Source organism: Wolffia australiana, chromosome 10 (assembly GCF_029677425.1).
Source record: "Wolffia australiana isolate 7733 chromosome 10, ASM2967742v1".
NCBI classification, from domain to species: domain Eukaryota; kingdom Viridiplantae; phylum Streptophyta; class Magnoliopsida; order Alismatales; family Araceae; genus Wolffia; species Wolffia australiana.
Window position 1 is genome coordinate 827675 of NC_135844.1, and position 16204 is coordinate 843878.

The following is a 16204-nucleotide window of genomic DNA, read 5'->3' on the forward strand; positions in this document are numbered from 1 at the left end:
CAGCATTTGTCTCTTCAATTTCCCTTTTGTTGAGTGTAGAGATTTCTAAAGAAGAATCATCAACTAAACATACATTTCTTGGATTAATTACGGGTTGAAATGGAAGTTGACCTTGATTTTGTTCATACTGAACATTCTCAGACACTTTACCTTTCATCCCTTGGTTGACTTGTTGTTCTTGCCCCAAGGCCCCCCTCTTCAGCTTGTCAATTTCCGCGAGCATCTGCTGCATGATTGCGTTCTGTTGTTCAATCACCTTCTATTGATTCACACTATTTTGAGAAACAAAAGGTTTTGTGTAAGGAAAGTGTCTAAACACTAGGGCTTGATTGGTAGTTGCGCTCCCCATGATGTGAACTGGTGGGTTCCCATTCTTGTTCCAATTATGTCCCCAAAGTTTCCTTTGGGAATCCTAGTATCATGAATTCCTTCTTGTCTCTCGAAGGCATTCACTTGCTCTATCATAGGGCAAGACAAGTTAGATTTTGAGCTGACCAAACGGAACAATACAAGTTAGAAATATTATTGACTCTATAAGCTGAACCATGCACCGGCGAAGTTTGCATAAGAGTCTTGAATTGCTGAGAAAGCTTTTCAACCACCCTTCCTATCTTTCCGAGATCCCTTTCAACCTTTTCAAACCGGATATCCGGTTCTATTGCTTTAACATCGATTAATCCTCTTCTGTTAGATATTGTACCTCTACCATTGTATGAGAGACTCTGTTTGATATGCCCACCTCTCCACCAACTTTTCTATAAAAGGAATGGCATCATTAACGTATCCCTCTACAAATATTCCTCCACTCGCTATATCAATTAGGTTCCGCTCTGCATCATTTAAGCCTCCATAGAAAGTTTGGGCCAATTCCTACTGAGGTATTCCTTGATGCGGACATTTCCTAGTTAAAGACAAATCTTTCCCACGCTTCGATAAAAGTATCTGTTCCCTGGGTAAAGTTTCTAATTTCTTTCCTAATGGCATTAGTTTTACCAAATGAATATAACTTCCTACGAAAGCTCTTTTCCATGTCACCCGAAGAGGTAAATTCTTGATCTGAGGACATAAACCACTCTCTCGCTTTGTCTTTTAAAGTGAACGGAAATAAATTCATATTCAAGCTTTCTTGAGTCACTCTAGGGTAATTATATGCGGAACATATATCCTTAAATTCATCTAAAGAATCGTAAGGTTCCTCATTAAACCTTGTGTAAAATGTTGGGAGAATTTGCAGTAGATGCGGATCAATTTTAAATACCACATTATCTGCTATAGGAGCTGAGACCCTAGTGAAACTTTCTTGTGGGTCAGCGAATTCCCTAATCCTCATATGTCTCATACTTTGCTCTCCATTCATACCAGGATCCTGCTGATTTTCCATTTCTTCAGCCTTGTCAACGTCCATTGCGTTAGAAGATCCTCCACTGCTCTCGAACGATTTTTTGCTTAAGGATCTTCTGCAGTTCATAAATATCACTCAACACAATAGTTAGTTCAACACTGAAATATTCCACTCATAACACTTAATAGAAAGTAAATCAATCTATGTGCTGTTGCCCTTCCCTGGCAGCAACGCGAATCGAGAAGTTAAAATTCAAATACTGATTTTATCGTTGTGTAATGTCAACTTATACAGTAAAACTCTCATCTATTTGTTTAGCTCAACAGTAATGCAGATGGTGAGTCCAAGATTGAACCACAAGGTGGGTGTACTTAGATTGATTGCTCGTTTATGTCTCCATGAGTTGAACGACACAATTTAATTATGAAATGAATACTCAAGTGTGCTATATGTCACTGAAATCCACTTACATGCATTAAACGATACTTAAATATTCAAAGTTACCAACTAGTTGTAATTTGTGATTCACTCTGTAGTCGATAGAACTCAGGGTCAAAGGTCAATGTGGTAGCTCGGCATTTTCGAGTTATCTTATTCTTCAATGATGCTCCTTAGCTCAATCTTTCTTCATGACTCCATACACGTTGCCTGGAGCTTGGCGAGTTTCAAAACATGAATACAGATTTGGTGAAGGAAGTATTTCACAATAATAAAGAATGCCTAGTTATCTCCGCCCCCTTGTCATTTTTCTCTGTAGCTCAAAATGTGAAACCCCTTCATCTTTGTCTCCCTTTTTCTTCTTTTCCTTTCTTGCCTCTCTTCCTTCTTTCAGGTCGTTGGATCTTTCCGCCCACAAGCAGTCGTCGGATCTATTCCGACCCAACTTGGTCCAAAAATGTTGTTGCACCCCCCTTTACTCAAATTTCTTTGTTTAAGCAAGTCAAGGACAAACAACCATAAGGTGCTACATTCTGGTCAGCGGGGAGGATTTAGTCCCATATGGACGAATTCCACATAAGGTGCGTGTACTAAAATCAAATTCAGTAGTAATTATTCAAATAGTTGTCTCCGTGGTACCTCCCTTGTCATGACGTTGACAGTGTACGCTTACCTTGGCACTTATGTTCCTGGTGGCTTGCTGCCTATGAACTTACCCCTCTGCTCCATTTGCTTGGAACCCCTTTTTATTGTAGGAAACAGAAGCATTGTGAAATAAAACACCACCCAACACATTCAGATTTCCAATTCTTTTAAAACTCATTAGCTTTCCCTTCAACATTCCTTATGCGATTTCTAACTTGTCATGACACAATTTCGGTTTGTTACAAAACTATATTTATAGATCTGCATGATGCCATATTTAAATCCAGGCATGATCATTCATGGCTAATTGGGTAAAAATGATGAAAACTCTGAATACTTTTAAGTATAAGCAACCTAACTAGCCTCTCGTACATGATGATTTATGCCATGTATCATGCGTATTTTTTATATTATCAAATCTCCTGAGGTTGATCTTTTCATGATCTTAGTCAATGATGTAATACAAAGGACGCCAGGATCGAACGGCTGGGGTTACACCATAGGGAGAGTGGGGACAGTCATATTAGGCAATGGAGACAATAATGCAAACAAAAGGCAAATGATAATGTGATGATGAAACTATTGAGAAGTATAAACCAGATGTCGGCGGATGCCAAAAACCACTAAGTTATGGTAAGCGTGACTTGGGAATGCCACTAAGCTCTCAATGACCCAAATGACGCGTTGAAGCCAGATGATGCAAGGCCGACTACTCCCGCGAGTGTGTGCACTATCGATGCGCCAAACAAGGTCATACCAATAGAAACCTAACTCAATTTACATTACTCCTATCTATCACTAACCTAAGCCTGATGATGGAGACACGTCAGGAGGTACCAAAAAAAGTAACTCAATGAAAAATGGAAGAAGGGCGGGCATAGCCGCTTCATTGACGGCCAAATGTCTGTATCGACAATGATGGGCTAGTGCATGACCACGCGTGACACTAGGCGACAATGATCAGTGGCGGCCAGCACTGTCGAGCAGTGGCGAGCACGTCAGCAGCAAACGCGGCAACGACGCACATAGTGGCAAGCAAGGCGGTTGCAAGCATGGTGGCGGTGGGCGCGCAGCTAGGACCTACAATAAGAGTGGAGGCAGGGCACAACGACGGTCGCAACTGCCGTAGGGCGCAGTAGTGCACCAACAACGTTTGTTGCGGACTACGGTTGTGGCTGGTGGCAATAGTTACGGCCAAGGGCTGGCGGCCATGGCTGGCAACAGTGGTTGTGGTCAAGGTTGGTGGCAATGGCCATAGTTGCAGCTACAACTATGGTCGAGGCTAGTGATCGCGGCTAGCAGTTAAGACCATGACTCACGGCTGCTATGGCTGGCGGCTACGAGGTTCTAACAGTGGTGCCAGCAACCCTAGGAATGGTAGTCGCGGGCATGAGGTACTGTAGCGATGGCGATGGGTGGAGCTCCACTGAAGGCGGCACCGGTTTCTGGCAAGTAAAACTAGGGCTTCTGACCTCAAATTTGTGATGACATTTTTGTATTTATGTGAAAAACCTAAAAAACTAAATAAACGGCTAAATTCAAGGGAAAAATCAATCAAAAGTTCACAGGTTTTCAAAATTCTTCTTCTTCCTGTTCCTATGGGTGCCCCCTCCCCCTCTTATAGGGGGTAAATATTGGCCTTCGTCCTTACAAATATAGGGGAGAAGGCCCAATTAAACGGTCCTAGCAGCCCCTGGTAGTAGAGAGACCCACTGATGGTGTGGCGCAGCCCGACCCCCTAGAAACGTCTTCGGATACGTCAGTGTCACCATCGACATCGCCGCCGGTTCGCATTCAGCCCCCCCGGCAAGCCAAGGCGATGATATGCACGCCCAGATTTACGTATTCCGGGTAACGGGCACTCTATCTTCATCTTAGTTCATCGTCTTTTTGTTTGTCACTTTCATTTCTAACCCATTGTTTGTCATTTCGATTTCCCTACGTTCACGTGTAGCGAGGGGAGATCCAAACCTATAAGGATCCTCTCCTCCAATCTCCATGGATGAACCCTTCTCTTCTCCCCCCCCTCTTTTTCTTATTTTTTTTGACTTTGTTGTTCTTCTTAGGGGTTCATCCATGTTCCCCTATAAAAGGGCACCATGGATGCCTTAAGAAAGGTACACTTGTTTTGTGGTTGAAAGAAAATTTCTAACGAGAGAAGAAGGGTCCCGATCAAGAGGAAGGAGGAAGGAGGAAGGAAGAGAGGAAGGAGAAGTAGGAAGGAGAAGGGGGTGCGCCTACACCGCTTGCCCGCCGCCGCCGTTCGAGCCGCTTGGGTGCCTGCACCGCTTGCTGCCGCCGCCATTTGAGCCGCACGCGCACCTACACCGCTTGTCATCGTCATCATTTGAGCCACCCGCATGCCTGTTATGCTTGCCCACTCGTGCCCCGCCATGAACTGCTCGTGGCCGCCAACCCGCCTCCCCACGTTCCTCCCTCTCGCCTGTGCACGGAATCAACCCTCCCCCGTGGCTGTCGCGTAGCCGTGGTGCAACACCACCACTCACGCGCCCGAGGCCAGGGCTACGCCACACGCCATCGCCGCTCGCTAGTGCGCGATGCCGGCTCCGCCCGCCGCAGCTGCTGCTCTGCCGCACAGCAACATTAGCTCCGCCTGCTGCGGGAGCCACTCAACCATGCTGCGACGCCATTGCCAGTGCCCCAGCTCGTGACGCCGACAACAGCCATTGTCCACCCCTCCCTGTGTGGGATGCCAGCTCCGCCAACCGCCAGTACCCGTGTGCTATGAGATAACCGCCACCCGCGTTCTCACTCGCCTTGCTGCCCGCTGTTGTCGCTCGCCTGCCGTGTATTTGCACCATGACCCATACCCGAGCCAATGGCCCAGTTGCCATCAACGCTCGTGTCTGTGCGCCAACGCCACCACCCACGTGCAACCTCAAGGGATATCCCGCTGACACCGTGTGTCCAACCGCGCCGGCACCGCCCATCCACACACAACCAGCTCAGCTTCATCGCAATAGCCATTCTTCCAGACTAGTCACACTCCCTCCACGCCACAGCTCCATTGTCGCCGACGACGCCGCATCAACCGACGCACAAAACTGAGACGCACGTCCTCCGACGTTGGCGAGGTACGTCGTTTCGTCCCGTCTCTCATCCTTTTCAGTGCATTTTTGTTTGCCTCCTCCACACTCAGGTTAGACGTAGGTGAGTGAGTTTGGTCGAGTGAATTACATCGAACACACGAGCGTCTTACCTGTTAGGTACAAGTCGGGTTCGCCCGTCCTGTGATAGCAACGCCCGGCGGTGTTACCCCGTTCGGCGCCGTAGTCATCTTCGTCCCCTCGAATGAGGTTCAAAGGGTCTACCTACCTCCTCGGGCGACTCCATTGATTTCCCGGACGTCAGAATCCCCCGTGAGTCGGCACTTGCATGTACCACAATTTACTGCTTTGCATTTCATCGTTATTCGCTCGTTTGCATACATTGTCAGACAACGTTTCGCTGTAGTCCGAGTACCCCCATCTATTATCGGCACCACTTCTTCACATTCGGTGTCGATCGGACGACGTCCCGACGATGTCCTGCATCACCCACTAACATGCCTACACACAGGCTCTCACACACACAAACATGTACGTCCGTACAACGGCCCAAACAAGTGCAAACAAACAAACACATAGACATACGCGGCCGACATACAAGGCCTACTAAGCAAGGAAAAATAAGCGAAAGATAACATCAAACCTCTAAGGCCCATTGAGGATGCTGAGTATTTTGAAGCTCGGATGTCGCGCATCAGTCCTCGCTCTATGAAGTGGTTGACACCGGGTCTTCAAAGCTAGATGGTCCTCCATCATCCTCGCAGAGCGGGGGAGCTTGGCTCTGTCGAGCTTAAGACCAACTATATTTTGTCCCAAGGGTAGATAACATAGGGGGGCTGTCGGAGCTCATCTTCCATTTTCCAAGAGTCGTTCATCGGGGGCCGACCCACCCACCAAATCAGGAATAGTCATCGTGCCTCGCCTGATGTTAGGCGTCGTCTAGGACGTCGTCCGGTCGGTACTGAATATGATGGTTGAGTGTCGATAAAAGGCAATGGTATCGAATGTCATCGTCCGTCGTCGTCTAATGGATGTAACTACAACGTGATGAATGGGTGTCCTACATGTCGCATGTGCAGGCTCCGACTCGAGGGAGGCGTCGAGCTCCAAGCTTGGGTGGACCATTGAGCCACGGCGACGGGGCCTCTTGAACCTCGTTGGAGCGACGAAGGCTACTACGGCCGAACGGGATAAGTCTGTAGGGCTCGCACATAACGGGCAGACTTGTCCGTACCGGTAATATGGTCACTTGCTTTGTAGTTTTCTCTCTTTTCTTTCCTCTCTCACCTACCTAGCCGAGCACGGTGGAAGCAAGACGAAAGTATATTATAAGGTAAATAACGAACTACGAAGAGAGGGTGCGCCTCGTCGTCAGGTGGCTCATCGTGCAGGCTGTTCATTGGTGCAGCGGCTGGAGTGCTTGGAATGGAGAGGAGCCAGAGAAGGTCAGTGGCCCAACTGTAGTTGTGGCGCAGGAGCAATACTAGGGGAGTTAGAGGAGGGTGAAGGCAGAAGCGCTATCCAGGGCAACACTATTCGATCGCTGACTAAGCCCAATCGCGTATCTGTACTGTGGGTTCGTACGAACCGATACGAGTTGTCGACGCAAGCTTTTGATATGCCAGTCGGGGTGCTGCACGAGCAGAAGCCGAGTGGGAGTGGGGACAATTCACCCACCCAATATTGGCGGGTATCAGATACCGACCAGCATGGGTACATGATGCCCAGAATGTTCTCCGCTTAGCTCGGTCAATTCCCAGAGTTGACCACTGAGAGTCTACCGAGAATCCGATGGGTATTGGGATCCCAAGAGGTGATGATCCGCGGAGAATCCACCAGGAATCTGGTGGAATAGGGGCTCATCGTCCACCGGGAATTGATCAAGCTGCGATTCATTGTCCACGCCGATTTAGTGGTCTCCTCGGTCAGGTGGACGGAGGGACAGCGACTCTATCCCGTAGCCAGGCCTCGTGGAGTCTCTAGACCTCCGTGATCTACACCTGGCAATTCAGATGAGCAGAGTCGAATGACTGACGACCGTTGGAAATCACCTCCAGATCTTCGGATTTGCCCAAAAGTGGGCATGCTGGATCTTGAAATCACCGGGGAAGGTGTCAATGCATTCGATTTGGTCGTCGGGTTGATCTTGACCGAAGGAGCACGGACAAGAATTTCATCGGACGACGAATGTGCTTGCACCCACGCAGTGCACTGGCCGATGGTCGTGGGTGCAGGAATACGTCGTTGATTCCCTGCTTCGATGGGGGATTTCTCAAGGGGAAGAATGGACCACCTTGAAAGCCTATCTCCTTTCCTCTGATCAGATCTTCCTCCAATTCTTCAGCAGCTTCCTCCTCCACGCTCCTCCTCTTCTCCCCCTCCTTCTTTCTTTGTGAACGAGGGGTGAGACCAAACAAGAACAAAATACAACTTAACGATTCCTCCTAGGCTGAGAAGCTAGTGCACCCCTCTTCCCTTCTAAATGTGAAGAGGTCAATTGGGCCCCCTTAGCTAGGTCAACAAGGGGGAAGAAGGTCCATTTACAGGGTCCTTATATAATGGGCCTCTCATTGCAATATAAAGGGGAGAAAATTAAAACAAAATAAAAAATCAAAAGAAAGAGACCAAAGATGAAGGCACAAGGGAGGGGATCCAAAGATAGCTAAGGACCCCTCCCCTTGATGACGACGAAGGGCGTACGGGACGTATCACAAACACGATGAAAGCACAACAACAAGAATGGGAAAAACACAAAGCACAAGAGAGAACGACAAAAAAACAACATGATAAATCGAGCGATTTCACCCAATCTTTGATGACGGTGGCGGGCGGTGTGGACGTCGTCGTCAATGATCTCCGATGGCATGCATCATCACCGCCTTTCTCGGAAACTTTAATTATCTTCCCAGTACCTCCTCTAGACTCTGATGCCTAAGTGGGGCGTAAAATGGGGAAGGTGGACTGACAAACTCGCTCACAATTGAAAGTGAACTATTGGGGATAGAAGGGATGGCTTTTTGGTGGAGAAAAGAGGTGGCATGGGATGGTAGGACACAACACGTTGAGGATGGGACATATCCCCCGATCAGGGAGAACACTCGCAATGTATGTTATGTTACCAACCTTATGGACTATCGAGAAAGGCCCGACACTGCGAGCCTGGAGCTTCATAGTGACCCTTGGAGAGTATCTCTCAGTCCTCAACCTATCCATAACCAAGTCGCCCTCATAGTAATTAACTGGGCATCTGATAGCTCAGATTTTAGAGGTAATTTGTGATGATTTAACATCACTAAATAGTGTCGTAGGTTTATCCGAATTAAATCAACAAAATATTATAATAACCTTACTAGCATAGGGAGAGTCAGAGTCGATCCACAGGGAGCAAGGGTTTTTCCTAATGAATTTTTCTTTGTTATGAATTTTAGGAGTGGGTTTACTACCTATGAAGATAAATAACTGATTAAAAAATATATATAAGACAAATAATTTTAAAATATAATTAAAATATCAGAAAATGAACTTTTGGGACTTTTAAGGAGCATTTTAAATCTAAAATAAAATATAAAATGAAATATGCTGGTGCTTCAAACTTAGTCAAAATTTGGCTAAGTCCGAATGTTTAATGGGGCAAGTGGCTCAGTAGAGGAGAGAGAAAAATGGGCATACACTAACTTCACTCTAGAATGAGTTCTAGAATGATTTATTTAGTGTGGTTAGATACGTTGGGACCGTCTAGATGTTGGTTAGTTTCTCTAAGACTAACCAGAAGACGAAAGATGAACAAGTAAGAGTGAAAAAGGAGAAATAAGAAGGTAACCTCTTTGTCACACCCTCCAAGGCACCAAGGGACTTCTTCTCCGTTCCCCTAGCTTCTTCAGTCCTGGATGCTTCCTGCTGAGCCTGGCACTCACTAAGGTGAATAGATCTATGACTCAATTGCACTTAGGCCATGAAACATTACTTTGGATTGAATCACAAGATGAATATTACAATAGGGTGAAGGGGTTTAATTCATTGGATGAGAGCAAATGAGAGCCATTGGATCTTTAATTCATTGGATGGCCAGATATTCTTTTCTGGGTCATGATCCACATCTATTAAGGTCCTCCAATCAGCATTGAGACCTTCGAATTTACCTCAGAGATGTTCAAGACTTCTTTTCTTAATTAGTATTTAACGTGCTATCGTTAAGTCTCATCCTTTTATGATTTATGGATTGAATGGCTGGATCTTCTTCTCTGGCTTGGATCCATGTCCAAGGGTGTCGTCCAATCAGCATCCAAGCACATTAAATGCTCCTAACTAGTCATGACTGGACATTCCCCTTGCTCTCCTTTCTTTGGCCCAAGATGCCTCTAATGGTGGGCTTAATGGAGCTTTTTTAGTGGGCCTTTAGACTAGAGCCAGCTGTCTTGATTTGGGCCTTTTTCATGGCCCAGGGTCGTGGCTAGGCTTCCTCCTTTGGGCCAAATAGCTTCTACTTCATTTAATTATCCCCTTTAGTCATGAAACTTTCAACTAATTCCTGCATCTTCCACATAGACTAAGAAGAGAGTAAGATTCATTCCACTTAACTTATTGAGTTACGTGGGTTAGTCCCACAAATCACAATAATTAACTCAAAATTAGAAAAATCACAACTTAACATAAATGTTGATAGTATTCGCAGATAAAGATAAAGAAATAGAAAAATTAGCTAGAAATGCACATAATTATCACTATCATTTTGGCGTCATTAGCGTCAATGTAAATTGGCAACAAGTTCATACTTTTCATGTTGGAATGCAATGCATGCATGAATGTTATGATGTAACTCTCTCACATGATGTGTGAATGCAACTTTGTGACCTGAGGGCCTAAAATGCATGATGAAGGCTGGGGGATCAAGAGTGACGGGGAACCATCGCGTCAACACCGAAAAGGGACGAGTCCAACCGCACTGAGCCACTCATGCTAATGCTCGCAACCTCGACTTCATGTATTCAGCTTAAAATTGTTCATAAGTATTTCCATAGTTTTTGGTTGTATTTTATCTCGTTGGAAAATCGGACTGGGACATTATGTGCTGGGCCTTGTCCGTTAAACTTTCTTTTCTCTCATTGTAATGCTTGTCTAGGGTGGGCTTTATCTCGCGACGATTTCTGTCCCTAGTGTCATCCACTTGGCACTCATCCTCCTTATATAAGGAGATGGCATGCCCAAGTGAGGAAGGATTTGCCAAATTGAAAGTTGAACTTTTCTTCTTGTTGTCTTTAGATAGAGTAGACAGCAGTTAGATCTAGAAAGGAAGTGGAGAACGTGTGCCCTCGCTGTCGTATACTCCGTTGATCATCTCATAGCCGACTGGCCATCTCTTGCCCAGGTCTTGTTTGAAGTCTACCAAGAACTGGGATTCTTGATCTGTTAGTTCTTCCAAGAATCCTCAAGAGTCAACCACACGGGCCGATCTTGAAGGATATTGATCGCCCACCACTACCACCGTTACTTCCGCCATCGGCCCGACCGTCGTTGGCCAGATTGCCTTGCCCTCATGCCACATCCGTCTGCGCACCGTGCGCCCTCACCCTGCAGTGTTCTGCACGCAACGCCTGACGTGCATCGCGCAAGGCCGCGTGCCGCGCGACCTCGCACGCCGCTCCCACCCATGTGCCACGTGCGGCTTGTGCCACACGACGCCGCACACCATGCCCCTCTGCACGCCGCGCCCATTGCAAGTTCCCTGCTTGCAGCACGCTGTGCATCATGCCTGACGTGCGTCGCGCCATGCCGCGACCCTGAGCCATCACACGCTGCGCCCCCCACAGCGTGTCGCGCCCCGCATCGTGTCCCACCGCACGCCACGCCCATTGCAAGTCGCACCTGTATCAAGGCTTCTCATATTCTACGGACGACGGCTAGAAAGTCACCCATGCGGGAACTGAAACGCAAATTTGTCTTGCGCCAGATACCTTCTCATCTTCCCCTTTTTATACCAGTATTATTACCTTTTGAAGTACATCATCCCCTATCGTTTCCTACGATCGTGATTAAGTGCGACATAAATCAGTAGGATAGCCACTTGTCTCGAGGGATAGGGTATTCTTTGAGGTAGAAGATTAGATTACTGGTACGAAAGTGTGAACACTCTTGAGCCGTCACACGCTCCTTTCGTCCTAGGCATTATAGTGATTTGAGGGTCATTGAGAGTATGTTGTTACTATCTTTTCTCCGTAGAAATTCATTAGATTGTTTACCAAGTTAGTCGCCCCTTATTATCGATTGTCCAAGAGTATCTCAAAATATTTGCATACATAACATTTGGACATACCAACTTTCTTAGATTCCTATGTTGTACTACAAGTTGTCGATCCCGACACTCTCGTATTACATCAGAGAGGCTTACGTGGTATCTTGTCGAAAATAATCTCACACAGCACATGTCTAGTAGGATGGTTCATCGTCAAATTGGAGGCGAACTTGGCCTTTGGGGTGATAAGATCCCAAGACGTGAAGTTAGCCCTCACACTTGAATCTAGTAAGTTCCCAAAAAAATGATCACGAGTGATGGAGGACCATCTCGAGGATGACGCCACGATGACGAAGAACCATCTCGAGGATGACGCGACGGGATGTCGTCAGCCACGCCGAGCAGCTCGCGCCGACGCTCGCCACCTGGGGTTTAAGTACCCCACGTAAGAACTTTTATCTTTGTACTTATGCTCATTTTCATGTGTGTTTGTATTTTTGGATTCGTGGACTGGGCCAATGTTGTTGGGCCCCGTCCTCGTCATTTTTACTTTTTATGTTTGTATTTTGAATTTGTAAGGGAGGCCGAACCACGTCTCGCGACGGTTCGTCCTCTCCCACGTTCACTTGGCACCCATCCTCACTATATAAGGGGATGGCATGCCCAAGGAACACCTTGGAGTCATTGTTGAAAAGTTTATTCACAATTCGTCTCCCCCCCTATCGTAGAGAGTAGTGTAGGGGGTTTGGCTAGCCCCACCCCACGTTGAGATCACTCCGTGGGTAGAGCCCACGTCTCCCCGTCGAGATCACTCCGAGGGAGATGTGTTAAAGCGCGTAGTCGAGATCACTCCGGTGCGAGGAAAGAGTTTCAAGAAGCCGCCGCCATCAAGAATCGAAAGAGGCCTTCGTCGAGATTACTCGGGGTCTTGGGAGATTCAAAGCGTCGCCGACACGCCATCAACCGGGAAATCTGCTCCGTCGAGGAGCACACCGAGATCCGTCAAGAACTCCTCTTTCTTGGAGGGTTCTTGGTTGTTACAGTTCAAGAAAGCCATTTCTTGGTACCTTTTTCCACCCTTCCACCATTTCTTGATCGCCCACCCCCCTTTCCCCATCGTTTCTTGATTCCCAACCGCCTCGTCTTGCCTTTCTTGATCGCCCACCCTCCTTTCCCCATCATTTCTTGATTCCCAACCGCCTCGTCTTGCCTTTCTTGATCGCCCCCTTTCCCCATCGTTTCTTGATTCCCAACCGCCTCGTCTTGCCGTTCTTGATCGCCCCCTTCCCCCTTCGTTTCTTGATTCCCAACCGCCTCGTCTTGCCTTTCTTGATCGCCCACCCTCCTTTCCCCATCGTTTCTTGATTCCCAACCGCCTCGTCTTGCCTTTCTTGATCGCCCACCCTCCTTTCCCCATCGTTTCTTGATTCCCAACCGCCTCGTCTTGCCTTTCTTGATCGCCCACCCCCCTTTCCCCATCGTTTCTTGATTCCCAACCGCCTCGTCTTGCCTTTCTTGATCGCCCCCCCTCCTTTCTCCCATCGTTTCTTGATTCCCAACCGCCTCGTCTTGCCTTTCTTGATCGCCCACCCTCCTTTCCCCATCGTTTCTTGATCCCCAACCGCATCCTCTTGTCTTTCTTGATCGCCCACTTTCTTTCCCCTTGATTTCTTGATTTCTTGATTTCTTGAATTCTTGATTTCATGATTTCTTGATTTCTTGATCTCACCATATCTCCTTGATTCCCCTTCGTTTCTCCCCTTCGCCTCATCTTTCTTGATTTCTTGATTCCCACCCTCGCCATAACCGATTACTTGGTTTTCTGCCCCACCCCACGACTATTCCCACGATACTTGGTTCGCTGTCTTGCCCGCCCACGACTACGCCGTCGCCAGCCAAGCGCGCGCCTTGTGTGCCCTCTGCTCCGACTTTTGTTGCACGCCACCCGTGGACTCAGCTCTCTGCTGGTAGTTACGACCGCACCGTCCGCACCCGGTTTTGTCCTCGCCAACGACACTCGTCCGCACGACCCGATACTAAGCATCCGCTCGGCTGCTTGGACGCCTTGGACTAAGCGATACAAAGGTCGGTCTCGTCTCCTCTATAAACTCCAGTATTATTATCTTCGACAGTCGTCTTCCCTATCGCGTCGCTACCGTGATATTCTCTAACATCATCGGATAGGACTAGCCACCTTGTCGAGCATAGGGATTCTTGTGGTAGACGGACTGTCATCCGACTTGGACGCCGAACGCTCCAGGGCTGTTAGATGCCCCTCACTTAGTAGACGTCTAGTAGGTCCAGCGGGTCATTGGGAGTTTGATCTTAGGTTCACTCATCTCTCATTGATCGGTACGGCCGACGTCGCTATCTGTCAAGTCCTTATCTGCTCATTCGTATTTTCTCATCATTTGGCTTACATCCCATACATTCGCATCATAACCCTGTGATGTGAAACGCGCCGATCGATCCCGGACGTCGTCGTATCACATCATATTTGTATCAGAGCCGGTCGTGTTAGCTTTCGCTTAACACGGTCAGTAGCATATCACTAAAGAAATTTTATTGGATTGTGCACGTCATTATTTTGAAAATCATTTACATCATATTGTGCACATCCTATTGGTTCATGGGCATTTTACACGTCATAACATTTCTTCCATCACGCGCATACCCCTAGGCATTTTTTAGGCCATGAATGGTTGACCATAGGATGGTTCATACATGATCACCTCAAGCATCCGAATACCGGAGATCTTCTACCGCCATCCCTACTCGTAGGGCACCGGTAGATGAGGCCTATGACGAGCCCTTGGCTCGAGATGTTTCCCGACGACCGGGAAAAGCTCCCATGCAGGAGCATTCTGCCCGAGTACTGACCTCGAGGCCCGAGGTCCCACCTCCTCGATACCAACGAGCTGGCGAATGGGAGTATGACCGTGATGACCGCCGGCGATCCCCTCCCGGGAGTATCACCGCGACGACCGACGAGGATCCCGCCACGGAGTACGACCGCAAAGACAGGCGGAGATCCCCACCACGGAGGATAGGCCAGCACCCGCTACTATGACGACCGTTCCTATCGTCCGGATAGGAACTACTATCCACCCGAGACTAGAGGTTCTTGGCGTCACGACTACCCAGAGGACGGGGTGCTCGACCCCAACCGCAGACCGGTGCGAGATGCATCGCACTATTCTTCCCGCCTGGGGAGCCCACGGTCACCACCTGTCGCACGTCGATCGGACGTCGCCACTTATGGCGACAGTTCCGCCACGCCACACTATCGGGCTGCACCCACTCATGCCCGGGACCCATACGAGAGGCCCGCACCACCTCGAGTGGCGCCGAGATACACAGTGGATTATGACCGCCCCCCCAGTTGGGATTATACCCCCGACAATTTGTCTCGACCAAGGAGGCCCACGGCATATTCCCCTCACCGGGTGCGTGCTTATCTAGCACACTCCCCGTTGCCACTGAGACGACCTCATCCCAACGGATACCTAGAGGAACGGCCACCCTATCAACCGGCACCTCACCGAGATGTTTACTACGAGGATCGATCGGACCAATACAGCCAACCTGAAAGCTATAGATGTCAATCTCGAGATAGTCCTCCGTACTATCACGATGCGAGTTATCCACTCCGAGAGGAGGTACTCTCTCATGTAGGTTATCATGGGGATGTACATCCTCATTACTACCATGGACGACCCCGGGATCCTGAGGCGCCTCCACCTTGCTACCACCTACGAGAAGACTGGGAGCACTACTACGGAGAACGGCGAAAAACTCCCACCCCTCGGAATGAGTATCCTGCACACTATTACTACTACGACCGTTCCTATCCACCGGATAGGAACTACTGCCCGCATGAGAACCAGAGTTCTCGGCATCATGATGACCGGGGGCATCCTCACGAGATGGCCAACAACCCTAAGCAGATACCGGTACCGAACTCTCCACGGTATCACCGCACTACTCGCCGCCGAGGCAGCCACATATGGTGGTAGTTCTGCCCACCCGCACTATTACGGGTCGACGCACGTACCCGCACTTGGCCAATACCAGGAGCCTCTAGCACCACCTCGAGCGCCACCAAGGAGGCCGAACCCCTACCCACCTCATATACCACAGTCATCCTACTTACCGTTTGCGCCCTCATTGAGTTGTGCGGCACACAAGCCCCTTGCACACCATTCAAGACAACCGACCAAGCTGGCATCATGTGATTCATACATGTCACCTGCTCACTATGGACAGCCCCCTCCACTAGTGTCAAGTGCAAAAGAATCTGGGGAACCACTTAGCTCACAACATATTAGGCAAACCAAGTGTGCCCATCATCAGCATGATGACATTGATAGGAGATGTCGAGACAATGCACCCACTAGAAAGATACATCTAGTGACTCCATTCATTACCTTAGCCCAACACATGATGCACCTTCACGGTTATCCCGTCGATATGTCATCCGAC